Raw genomic sequence first — 13,130 nt, forward strand, 5'->3', positions numbered from 1 at the left:
CTCCACCAATCAGGCCTGTATGGTAGAGTGGCCAGACGGAAGCCACTCCTCAGTAAAGCACATGACAGCCTGCTTGGAGTTTGCCAAAAGACACCTGAAGGACTCTCAGATCATAAGAAACAAAATTTTTTGGTCTAATGAAACAAAGATTGAACTCTTTGGCCTGAATGGCAAGCGTCATGTCTGGAGGAAACCAGGCATGACTCAATACCTGGCCATTACAATGCTTACAGTGAAGCATGGTGGTGGCAGCATCATGCTGTGGGGATGTTTTTCAGTGGCAGGAACTGGGAGACTAGTCAGGATTGAGGGAAAGATTAATGCAGCAATGTACAGAGACATCCTTAATGAAAACCTGCTCCAGAGCACTCTGGACCTCAGATTGGGGTGAAGGTTTATCTTCCAGCAGGACAACGACACTAAGCACACAGCCAAGATAACAAAATGTCCTTGAGTGGCCCAGCCAGAGCCCAGACTTGAACCAGATTGAACATATCTGGAGAGATCTGAAAATGGCTATGCACCGACGCCCCGCATCCAACCTGATGGAGCTTGAGAGGTCCTCAAAAAAGAATGGGAGAAACTGCCCAAAAATAGGTGTGCCAAGCTTGTAGCATCATACTCAAAAAGACTTGAAGCTGTAATTGGTGCCAAAAGTGCTTCAGCAAAGTAATGAGCAAAGGCTGTGAATACTTATGTACATGTGATTTTTTTGTTTTTTATTTTTAATAAATTTGCAAAGATCTTAAACAAACTTCTTTCACGTTGTCATTTGGGGTATTGTTTGTAGAATTTTGAGAAAAATAATGAATTTAATCCACTCTGGAATAAGGCTGTAACATAACAAAATGCGGAAAAACTGAAGCGCTGAGAATACTTTCGGGATGCACTGTACATACACACATACATTATATATACACACACATACACACACACATATATAAAATATACACATGTAATGGATGTGATTAAGAAATGTGATCATGGTGAAATGTCTATTCCAATACATGCTTTATATACCTAATAGATAACACAAACGGTTTAAGAGAAGCAAGAAACGCTGCAAGAACAAAGCTACTTCCTCAAATGGGCACCCAGTTAAAGCCAATATTCTGTCACTAAAAGAAAGTCTGTAAAAGAGGAAATAAAAACAGAAAGTAACTTGGCTCTGAACTAAGTCTCAATGTGGGTTGCTTGCAGCATGCATGTTTTATATTCAATCTGATCAGGAGTAGATATAATATCGGACTTTTGTTCCGATCCAAAACATCTGGCGCCCGAACGTGAAGCTATTTGGGTTCGGATCTGAGAGGGAGCCAATCGTGAAGAGGCCGGGACAAACCAACATGGGGACAGGAAGGAGACTAATCACCTCTGAAAACGGTAAGACACTTTTTGATATCTAGTCTACTGTTTATCCTGTAGCCCCCGTGATTGGCTAATCTCTGTCTATATCGGCTCTCTACGGTCAGCAAAGAGACAGGTATATATCTTGCCCATAGCCTATTGAACCTGTACTAATTATATCTGTTGCCTGCTTCGTTCTGTTTTGTTGATCGATCTTGTGTTTTGTGGCGGATGTTGGGAATGAGCGATTATATAGTCATATATATATATTGACATGGTTTAAACTCCTCCTGGGGGTATAAATAATTGTGCGGCAAAGCACGGGTGTAGTGGTGAAGCGCGGGAAAACCAGGAGGGGGCGTCAGTAATACGCCTAGCAGTGGGGTGGGGATCCCGTGAGATTTGCACAATCCTGTATTTCTCTACGGTTATCACACATCTTGTTGCTTGTTGGTTGCATCTTGTTGGTGGTAATGTCATGTCCTAAGCATGTTTGTGGTCTACTGTTTGGGATACATGAAGAGGGCTGGGGGTGGCTTGAAGTGGTAGAGCCAGGATATAGGACTGAGTCTCTTAGTTATAAACCCTTATTCCCGGAGAACACACACGTATAGGTGTTCAGATTAAATGTACATTATCCAGTCAAATTTGCTTGCAGCAAATCATTGGAAATCATAGAGGCTCAGGCTAGAATAACAGGATACACAGCCGATAGGTGCCCCTTACAACCTCAACAACCAGAAGGGCTTGAGGAGGTAGAAAAGGACAGAGTGAGAAATTTGGGCTTTGAGCTGGGACATGTAAAAGCTTTGAGCTGGGACTTGTAAATGAAAGTTGAAGTGGTGCATTATTGAATATTATCTGCTGTACTTCTTATCTATTTGTTAAATGTCTTGTTGAGAGTAATAAGTGGTCACATATTACTCGGCTCCTCTACCTGTGGCCACCTCGGGGGTGGACAGGGCTGTGACTGGTCTACGTTTTTGGGAAGGCACATGCAAGGAGGCTTGCTTGGCAGCTGAACACTATAGACGTTGCTTTCTCTCGCTCTCTCTTTCTCGTCCTCGTTAACTTGAGACTGATATGGTCTGAACCGGTACCAGGTGACAGATAGAGGAATTGTCGGACCCTTGAGTCCAGGACAGCCTCATGACCTGTCTGAAAATCCAAGCAGACACATAAATATCCCAGTCATCAAGACAGAACGCAAGGTAGTGTTATATATTGGAAAGTGGTCTGAACGAGGACAGGTGGCAGTCAGAGGAATTGTCGGACCCCTCGAGTCCAAGACAGCTTCATAAAACAGCCATACAAACCCTGAGCCTGGACACAAACTCTTCAATAGCTAACGGAACGATGGGGCAAAAGTTAGTGAGGCCCAAAAAGGGCAGTTTGGCTTGTGACTTGGTATTAGAGCGGGAAGGAGAGGGTGCTGTCAAAAAGGGAAAGAAATTGGCAAAAGTGTGTGGGGTTGATATGCATTTGGGCAGAAGGCTACAAGTAGATGAATGGCGTATTATTTTGAAACGAAAAAGGGGTTTGTTGTCAGACCACGGGTTGTTACAAGCAGCAGATGCTTGGTTTAAAATTGCAAAAGCTATTCATGAGGAAGGGTGGATGGAGCAGGAAACGAATCAGAATGGTTGTATTGTATATGTGTATAAGAAACCAGAAAAGAGGAAGATAAGTAGTCAGCCACCGCCCTATAATGGCGTCTGGTCCCCAGGAAGTAGACACTGCCCTTAGTCTACCGCCCCTCTGTTCCAAGTGGCACCTCCCCCTACTGCCCCTCTGTTACAAGTGACAGAGGAGCCTCTGAAACCTCCCCCGCCGTGCTTAATCGTAGACAAGGCACACTTGTCTTTGTACAGCTCGGGTGGTTGCTGCCACACACGCCAATCTGTACCACCTGCACCACCACCCACACCGGAACCTACCCACATGTATCCGGTGATAGACCAGTCCTGTGGATCATATTACAAGGCCCAACCTACCCCAATAATGACAAGTGTACATTATGGGGAAGACTCAGACAGCTCCCAGGGGGAAAACCCAGACACTCAAGCCTCAAGAGGTTCCCGCCGTGGTCCTCCTGCCCCAACAGACCCGGTAATAAGGACTCAGACTCAGCCCGACCTAATGCTAATGGACCAAGGCACCCAACCTCAGCCCCAACCCGGTCCTTCCTCTCAAAGTCCCGACCAGAGTCACACCGGCCCTGTCAGGATGCTCCAAGCTGACAAACATGCCGGAACAGGTACACTCTCAAAACAACAGACTGTCACATTTCAAGACACACCCCGCATTGGATCAATTCCCCTGTATGACTCATCAGCTGGGGCACTGGGTTCCTTTGTGCCACCTTCCAATGACCCACTTGACCACCTATTTGGTGACACACATTTACAGTCCCTCTTACGCCCCTCGCAACCCAATACACAAATCCAGCAGCCACCCTCCAGTGCTCCCCCTAAACCTTTCCTTAAATGGACTCCCCCTGGACCCTCACACTACCAAAAACAATGGCCCCAATACAGCTCCTTCATTTCAACACCGAGAGGAATGCCTACAGCACAAGGGGCTCCCCTGATGTACGTAAATTTCACCCCCTCTCAGGCTGCATCTCTTGTTGCAAGCCTACCAGACCCCAAAAAACAGCCCATGCCGTTTTATAGAAGGATCACCCAAATCCAAAATACATATGCGGCTGCGTGGCGGGATTTGGTGACCCTGTGTGAGATAAAAGGCAGGAGATGCCTATTGGCCGGTGATGGAAAAATGTTTCCATCAGTACTACTGTGACGATACTTATGATTCAGGATGTGACTTTGTGAATCAATTTAAAAAATGGGCTCAAGAGCGCTTGGCAGACCAAGCGACTAATATACAAGAGGTCACACAAGAAAAAGGCGAATCCGTTGAGAAATATCACAACAGAATAGCACAAATGTTTACTGATTTGGGATTTAACACACTGACCAAAGCACATAGACACATGTTAGCTGCCGCTTTTGTCTCAGGTCTTAAAGAATCAATCCGAAAGGGTTTGATCCTATCACGCCCAGAGTATAGAGTAATGGATTTTGAGAAGTTATTAGTAGCAAAAGGCCTAGAATCTGCACAGAGCAGTAAGAAGGTAGCTCCTCTCATGATGGCCTCTGACACACCGTATCTGCACCCACCAGTACCAACTCTGCGTGTCTGCTACAACTGTGGAAGACCCGGCCATTTCCGAAGGGAATGCCGAAGCCCTCGGTAACTCACCCAGTAAACCAAACCCCAACCGTGGTCCACATGAAAGTGCTCAGTACCAGGGACATGACACTCCACCTCGCCTACCACCCCGCCCTTCTCCGGATCACATGGACCTTCTCCGCTAGGAATGAGGCAAGCCTGTGTCACCTGCCCCTGCCATGGCATCCTCTGGAGACTCAGGAGGCCCTCTTGCAAAAATAACCCTCCCCATGAAGTGCCGTCCCACCATTTTTCTATGTGACACAGGTACGGCCAGGCCAGTAATCGGGGCAGAAGAGCTACGTGATACCTCATTCCTATCAAACATTGATATAACATGTGTGGGGGTTGATGGAACGCCCAGGAAGAACCCCTTGACCCGCCCTCTACAAGTTGGCAATTTTCCTGACCTACTTGCAAGATTTGTGGACTCGTCCACATGCCCCTTAAATCTGTTAGGGGCTGATGTCTTGTGCAGACTCCAGGCTTCTATTTCCTTCCAACCTGATGGTGATGTTCTGGTCACTTCACCACTAGATATCGACGATGCCGCAGCACTATGTTCTGTCTCCCTTCTAATATCCCTGGATACACAAACTGAAGCTGAAATCCCAAAGGAAGTCTTGTGGTCTACAGGGCCTGAGGATATAGGACACCTGAAGGTGCCACCAATCATGGTGCAACTGAAACCTGGAGCCCCCTTGCCCAGAAAACCACAATACCCCTTGAAGCCAGCTTAATCTGCATCTATTTCAGAGCAAGTCGAGGTCCTTTTGTCAAATGGAGCTCTGGTACCTTGCACCTCCCTGTGTAATACGTCACTGTTTCCAGTGAAGAAACAAACTGCAAAAGGAGAGCTAGAGAAATATAGACTGCTACAGGACCTCAGGGCAGTGAATGAAGCTATCATACTGGAAACCCCCATCGTGGCCAACCCCCACACCTTGCTGGCAGGAATACCACCCACAGCAAAAGTACTTTACAGTGGTGGACCAAGCGAACGCTTTCTTTAGTGTCCCCCTCAACCCCTGTTGCCAGTACCCATTTGCCTTCACCCACAAGGGGCGGAGCTACACGTGGACTGTTATGCCGCAAGGGGCCCAGAACCCCCCTTCCAATTCGCCAGGGCAATGACCCTCATTCTGGACACCTGGATGAAGTTACACCCAGACATTGTACTCCTTCAGTATGTAGATGACCTCCTGCTATGTGCAGATAACCTTGGTGACACCTCAATCTTCTCTGAAAGCCTCCTCCACTACCTGGCTGAGCAAGGATGCAAGGCCTCAAAGGAAAAGGTCCAGTGGTGGAGAGAAGGTGATTTTCCTAGGCCACTGAATCTCCCAAGGCACCAGACATCTCACTGAAGAAAGAGTTGCTGCAATCAAGGCCATCCCTTTGCCTCAAGGTCAAAAGCCCCTTCACGCCTTTCTAGGATTAATCTCCTACCGCCCATCTTGGATCCCAGGAGCCTCCCTCTTGATGCAACCTCTCTATGACGCCCTAAAATCTGACCCTTTCTCGCTTTCCCCAGAAGCTGTGGACAATTTTGAAACTCTGAAGGAGAACCTCTCAACAGCCCCTGCTTTGGGCCTCCCGGACTATGAAAAGACTTTCAAACTGTTTGTCTCAGAGAGACAAGGACATGCCACAGGAGTTTTGGCTCAGGCCCATGGCAACAGACTCAGACCCATTGGGTATTACTCCTGTCAACTGGACTCAGTGGCCAGGGGAGGACCCCCCTGCCTCAGAGCCGTCTTTGCAGCCCAAGCCCTTTTGGACAAGACAGCTGACCTAGTATTGGGCCATCCTTTGATCGTCCTTGCCCCTCATGACATAACTGCTATACTACACCAAGTACAGCCCAAACACCTGTCCTCGCAGAGGCACCTCAGACTCCAGTGTGCCTTGCTTCTCACCGATAACATCACCATCCTCCGATGTGATACCCTTAACCCATCCACTCTGCTTCCTCTTCTCGAGGGGGGAACCTCCTTGGAGAATGATCCTCACCTCACCGCTCATGACTGCTTCGAAGTGATAGTTACATAGTAGGTGAGGTTGAAAAAAGGCACAAGTCCATCAAGTCCAACCTATGTGTGTGATTATGTGTCAGTATTACATTACATATCCCTGTATGTTGCGGTCATTCAGGTGATTATCTAATAGTTTCTTGAAGCTATCAATGCTCCCCGCTGAGACCACCGCCTGTGGAAGGGAATTCCACATCCTTGCCGCTCTTACAGTAAAGAACCCTCTACGTAGTTTAAGGTTAAACCTCTTTTCTTCTAATTGTAATGAGTGGCCACGAGTCTTATTAAACTCTCTTCTGTGAAAAAGTTTTATCCCTATTGTGGGGTCACCAGTACAGTATTTGTAAATTGAAATCATATCCCCTCTGAAGCGTCTCTTCTCCAGAGAGAATAAGTTCAGTGCTCGCAACCTTTCCTCATAACTAAGATCCTCCAGACTCTTTATTAGCTATGTTGCCCTTCTTTGTACTCGCTCCATTTCCAGTACATCCTTCCTGAGGACTGGTGCCCAGAACTGGACAGCATACTCCAGGTGCAGCCGGACCAGAGTCTTGTAGAGCGGGAGAATTATCGTTTTATCTCTGGAGTTGATCCCCCTTTTAATGCATGCCAATATTCTGTTTGCTTTATTAGCAGCAGCTTGGCATTGCATGCCATTGCTGAGCCTATCATCTACTAGGACCCCCAGGTCCTTTTCCATCCTAGATTCCCCCAGAGGTTCTCCCCCCAGTGTATAGATTGCATTCATATTTTTGCCACCCAAATGCATTATTTTACATTTTTCTACATTGAACCTCATTTGCCATGTAGTCGCCCACCCCATTAATTTGTTCAGGTCATTTTGCAAGATTTCCACATCCTGCGGAGAAGTTATTGCCCTGCTTAGCTTAGTATTGTCTGCAAATACAGAGATTGAACTTTTTATCCCATCCTCCAGGTCGTTTATGAACAAATTAAATAGGATTGGTCACAGCACAGAACCCTGGGGAACCCCACTACCCACCCCTGACCATTCTGAGTACTCCCCATTTATCACCACCCTCTGAACACGCCCTTGTAGCCAGTTTTCAATCCATGTACTCACCCTATGGTCCCATGCCAACGCACCTTATTTTGTACAGTAAACGTTTATGGGGAACTGTGTCAAATGCTTTTGCAAAATCCAGATACACCACGTCTACGGGCCTTCCTTTATCTAGATGGCAACTCACCTCCTCATAGAAGGTTAATAGATTGGTTTGGCAAGAACGATTCTTCATGAATCCATGCTGATTACTGCTAATGATATCATTCTTATTACTAAAATCTTGTATATAGTCCCTTATCATCCCCTCCAAGAGTTTACATACTATTGATGTTATGCTAACTGGTCTGTAATTCCCTGGGATGTTTTTTGGGCCCTTTTTAAATATTGGTGCTACATTGGTTTTTCTCCAATCAATAGACTGTCTGTAAAGATGGATGAAGATGGAGACATCACACCTACCGACAGTCAGTGAAACAGCCCTTGAGAATCCTGACTTGACAATTTTTGTGGATGGTTCCAGGTATGCAGACAGCACTGGACGGTACCACACAGGATACGCAGTCACCACCGAAGATACAGGCTTCAGCATTGCCCTCCTCCATGTCTGCCCAGGAAGCAGAACTCCAGGCCCGAACTATGGCATGCAAATTGGCAGAAGGGAAAAAGAGCCAACATCTATACAGACTCAAGATATGCCCTTGGTGTGGCCTGCGATTTTGGGATCATCTGGAAAACTAGAGGGTTCCTGACAGCAGCAAGAACACCTGTAAAACACAGTGCAGCTATCAAGGACTTGATGGATGCACTACTCCTCCCAGCACAAGTGGCTTTACTTGAGGTAAAGGCGCATGGCAAGCTGGTTTCCCAAGAAGCACGAGGCAACCACCTGGCAGATACCGGTGCGAAACAAGCTGCAGCTGGGACGCGAGAAGTGGACAGCAGAGCGAATGCACCTAATAGACACCAATAGACACCCCTGAAGAGACTGTACAAACCACCATGATTCTACAAAACCTTCCTGTAAACAGGACTCACCTCAAGGAGCAAAAGGAGGCAGCTGACAAAGAAGAAGAAGAAGTGTGAATCAAAAAAGGAGCCACAGAAGTTGAAGGAATCATGTAAAAAAGAGACTGTCTGCCACGATCAATGTTTCCTGCAGTGGTACAGTGGGGCCCGCTGTGCCTCTCATCTGTCAAAAACCTTGATGATCAACAAATACTACTTGGCTCCGGGGATCACTCCACTCACCAACAACTTCTGCAAGTCATGCACCATCTGTGCCAAAGTGCAATCCTGGAAGAACAGAGAAGGTACCTTTGAAGCATCTAGCAAAAGCCCAGTACCCCTTCCAAAGGATAAAGATCGACCACATCCAGATGCCGGAGAGTGGCCGATATGAATATGCATTGATTGTCATTGACATGTTCTCCGCATGGCCAGAAGGCTATCCCGTTACCAACATGATGGCAAAGACCACAGCTAAAAGACTTCTAACAGAAATAGTGTGCAGATATGGTGTCCCAGAGGTCAGAGAGTGACCAGGGGCCGGCTTTCACGGCCTCAGTGACCAAGGAAATATGGGCAGCTTTAGGGGTCACACTAGCTTTCCACACCCCATACCATCCTCAAAGCAGTGGGAAGGTGGAGAGGTTGAATGGCATAATAAAATCTAGAATGCTAAAAATGTCTCAGGAAACGGGAATGAGTTGGCCAGACAGCCTACCCATTGCCGTATTTAGTGTTAGGTACACTCCAGGGGGAATCACGGCCTGTCACCCTATGAGATATTGATTGGTTTAGCCCCCAGACTGGGTTGTTACTTCCCACAGCAATTGCAGCTCCAATCTGATGTATTGACTGATTATGTGACTGCTATATCTCGAGAATTAACCCATATCCATTCGCAAGAGTTTTCTTCCATTTCAGATCCTGAGCTAGACACAGGAACACACAAGCTGGTTCCCAGTGATTGGGTCCTGGTAAAGAAGTTTGTAAGAAAGCACACTCTTGAACCCAGATATGATGGTCCTTTCCAGGTTCTCCTAACTGCCACCACATCAGTCAAGGTGGCCGGGAAGAACACGTGGATACACGCCTCCCACTGCAAGAAAGTCTCTGTACCTGAGGAAGAGGCCGAAGGGACCAAATGATTCTGTATATCCTTTTCATAGTAATCATTGCTCCGGCACAAGAGGTAGCCATCAAACAAAAAGACGGTATAACCCAATTCTGGTATACTCATCCAATACACATGTTGCAAACTTTTATATTCTCTTATGAATAGATCATTCCAGGTATTATGTACAAGATCCGGTCCTGGGATGAAGCAGTAAGACCCATGACTGTGTATGTATACGTTACGGATTCCTATTGGGGTAACAACTGACTCCTGGGGAGCAGTGGGTTAGAACACTGGGGGTACAAACCTGAAAACGCCCAAAATAGAAAAGACAAAACTGGGAAGTCACTCTTAGATAGAAAGACAATCAACAAGCACATAGATCAGTATTTCACCAAAGATTTCAGGTGGACCATTGAGAATCCTAGCCCAGGAGACAGCGGGACCTATGTTCTGGGCTTATGGTGGGGGAGTGGGTATCCCAGTTACAGAAAGCCTTTCCAACTGAAAGATATGTTCAATAACCCAGAGTGGGGAGTTCCCCAATCCTCATCTAGCTCAAACCCCCCGAAGCCCCATATACAGACATTAAAGGACATGGTGGCCACAGCAGACCCTACCTTTGAGGATACTATGGCTGCAGAAACCAGGTTCTCAGATGTCAACTTGTGGCTCGAGTGGATGAGGTACAGTGCAGGGAAACACAATAAGACCAATTGCTATGTGTGTGTGTGTGTGTGTGTGTGTGTGTGGGGGATAGACCACATTTAGGAACGGTACCCCTGAACATATCCCCCGAACATGAGACATGCTTCCTCAACCACAACCACTCCCTGTGTGAACATTGGAAGAAGGAATATCCCATAGTCACCAAGACCCCCAAGCCAGGAGAAGGTATCAGCATATATCCTGGCAATTACACATGCTATGGACAGTATCAGGGAGTGGGGAAATCTCTTGGGAATTTCACCAAGGGTTACTGTGGTTTTTATAGTGAGGTGTCTGCAGATCTGGTGCAAAATAAAGTCCAGTTTTTGGGAGACGTGTACTGGATCTGCGGAGATATGAAAATTAGAAGCAGATTGACAGGACAGTGGACAGGAGAATGTGCACTGGCCAAGGCCATAATGCCTCTACATATTCTCTCAGAGAACCCAAAGCCAGATACAAACAACACACCCAGGCCTACAAGGAGGCGTAGGAGTGCCCCAGCAGGAAGCTTTCACCCTCATGTATACATAAACGCCATAGGGGTCCCTAAAGGGGTCCCAGATGAGTTCAAAGCAAGAGACCAAGTAGTATCAGGATTTGAATCTCTGATCCCCATCATCACTGTAAACAAGAATGTAGACTGGATAAATTACATCTACTACAACCAACAAAGGTTTGTTAATTACATCAGAGATGCACTCCGAGGTTTAGCCAAACAACTAGAAGCCGCTTAACATATGACCTTACAAAACCGTATGGCCTTAAATATGGTCCTAGATGAAAAGGGGAGTGTGTATAAGATGTTACCTGAAACGAGTACATGCTGTACTTATATCCCAGATAACACAGGCCCAAATGGTAAAGTGACTTTAGCCATCCAGAAACTTGAGGATTTGTCCAAAGAATTAAAGAATTCAGGGCTCTCCAACCCCTGGGATCAGTACTTCACCCGGATCAAGGGGGATGGCAGGGAATTTTAACACAGATTGGAATAGTCAGTCTCATAATTCTAGTGACCCTAGCCGTTATGGTCTGCTGTGTTCCTCCCTGCTTTAAGAAGTGTGTAGAAAAAGCTGTTGCTGATGATCTACTAACCATGTTTGTGAACCAGGAAATACCAGATAATGATGAAGAGTATGTAAGACTTGATGATTATGTGTTACGCTCCGTTACAGTCACTTTCCCCCCGAGATGCAACACAATAGGATTACAGGGACAGACAGCACCCCATTGCCCCTCTCTAAGATGTATCGAGGGGAGTAGTGAATTAGTCAATGCTCTTTTCTATATACAGCCCAAAAGAGTTGCAGAAGAGAATGGGCCAGGGGAGTAGGACTTTTAGTATGAGGGACAGTTTGAAATAGACAGTTTCAAGGGGGGACACTGTAATGGATGTGATTAAGAAATGTGATCATGGTGAAATGTCTATTCCAATACATGTTTTATATACCTAACATATATATATCAGCTTCTACGCTTAATAAGCCTTAAGACAGATTCAGATATTTTGCAAAGCTCACCCTTCCCTTGCTTAGGAACTGGACTGCAACAATTAACAGAAGAATTTGCGCCTACTTGCAAGAATACATTCAAAATATAACAAGATAACACCAACGGTTTAAAAGAAGCAAGAAACGCTGCAAGAACAAAGCTACTTCCTCAAATGGGCACCCAGCTAAAGCCAATATTCTGTCACTATATGTATATATATATCTGTGGCTGTTTTGTGGTTTGCATGTGCTAGTCTTATTGACGTATCTTAATCTTTAACGAAATTGTATAAAAGTCTGTAAAAGAGGAAATAAAAACAGAAAGTAACTTGGCTCTGAACTAAGTCTCAGTGTGGGTTGCTTGCAGCATGCATGTTTTATATTCAATCTGATCAGGGGTAGATGTAATATCGGACTTTTGTTCCGATCCGAAACACACTATATTATATATATATATATATATATATATATATATATACATACACACACACACACACTGCCCACAATATTAGTTACACCTTGCTAGTACCTGGGTTGGACCCCCTTTTGCCTTCAGAACTGCATTAATTCTTCCTGGCATAGATTCAACAAGGTGTTGGAAACATTCCTCAGAGATTTTGGTCCATATTGACATGATAGCATCATACAGTTCGCTGCAGATATGTCAGCTGCACATCCATGATACAAATTTCCTGTTCCACCAGATCCCAAAGGTGATCTACTGGATTGAGATCTGGTGACTGTGGAGCCCATTGGAGTACAGTAAACTCATGGTCATGTTCAAGAAACCAGTTTGAGATGATTTAAGCTTTGTGACATGGTACATTATCCTGCTGGAAGTAGCCATCAGAAAATGGGTACACTGTAGTCATAAAGGGATGGACATGATCAGCAATACTCAGGTAGGCCGTGGTGTTTAAACGATGCTCAATTGGTACTAAGGGGCCCTAAGTGTGCTAACAAAATACCCCCACACCATTACACCACCACCAGCCTGAACCGTTGATACAAGGCAGGATGGATCCATGCTTTCATGTTGGTTTACGCCAAATTCTGACCCTACCATCAAAATGTCGCAGCTGAAATCAAAACGCATTAGACCAGGCAACATATTTCCAATCTTCTATTGTCTAATTTTGGTGAGCCTGTGCGAATTGTAGTCTCAGTTT

The 13,130-nt window shown here is 45.8% G+C and overlaps 1 protein-coding gene across 1 annotated transcript in view; it reads right to left on the reverse strand.

Moving 5' to 3' along the window:
- Window positions 1-13,130, reverse strand: part of TNRC6B (trinucleotide repeat containing adaptor 6B) — an 814,361-nt gene that overhangs the window by 261,244 nt on the left and 539,987 nt on the right.

This window comes from Aquarana catesbeiana, linkage group LG07 (assembly GCF_042186555.1).
Source record: "Aquarana catesbeiana isolate 2022-GZ linkage group LG07, ASM4218655v1, whole genome shotgun sequence".
NCBI lineage: Eukaryota > Metazoa > Chordata > Amphibia > Anura > Ranidae > Aquarana > Aquarana catesbeiana.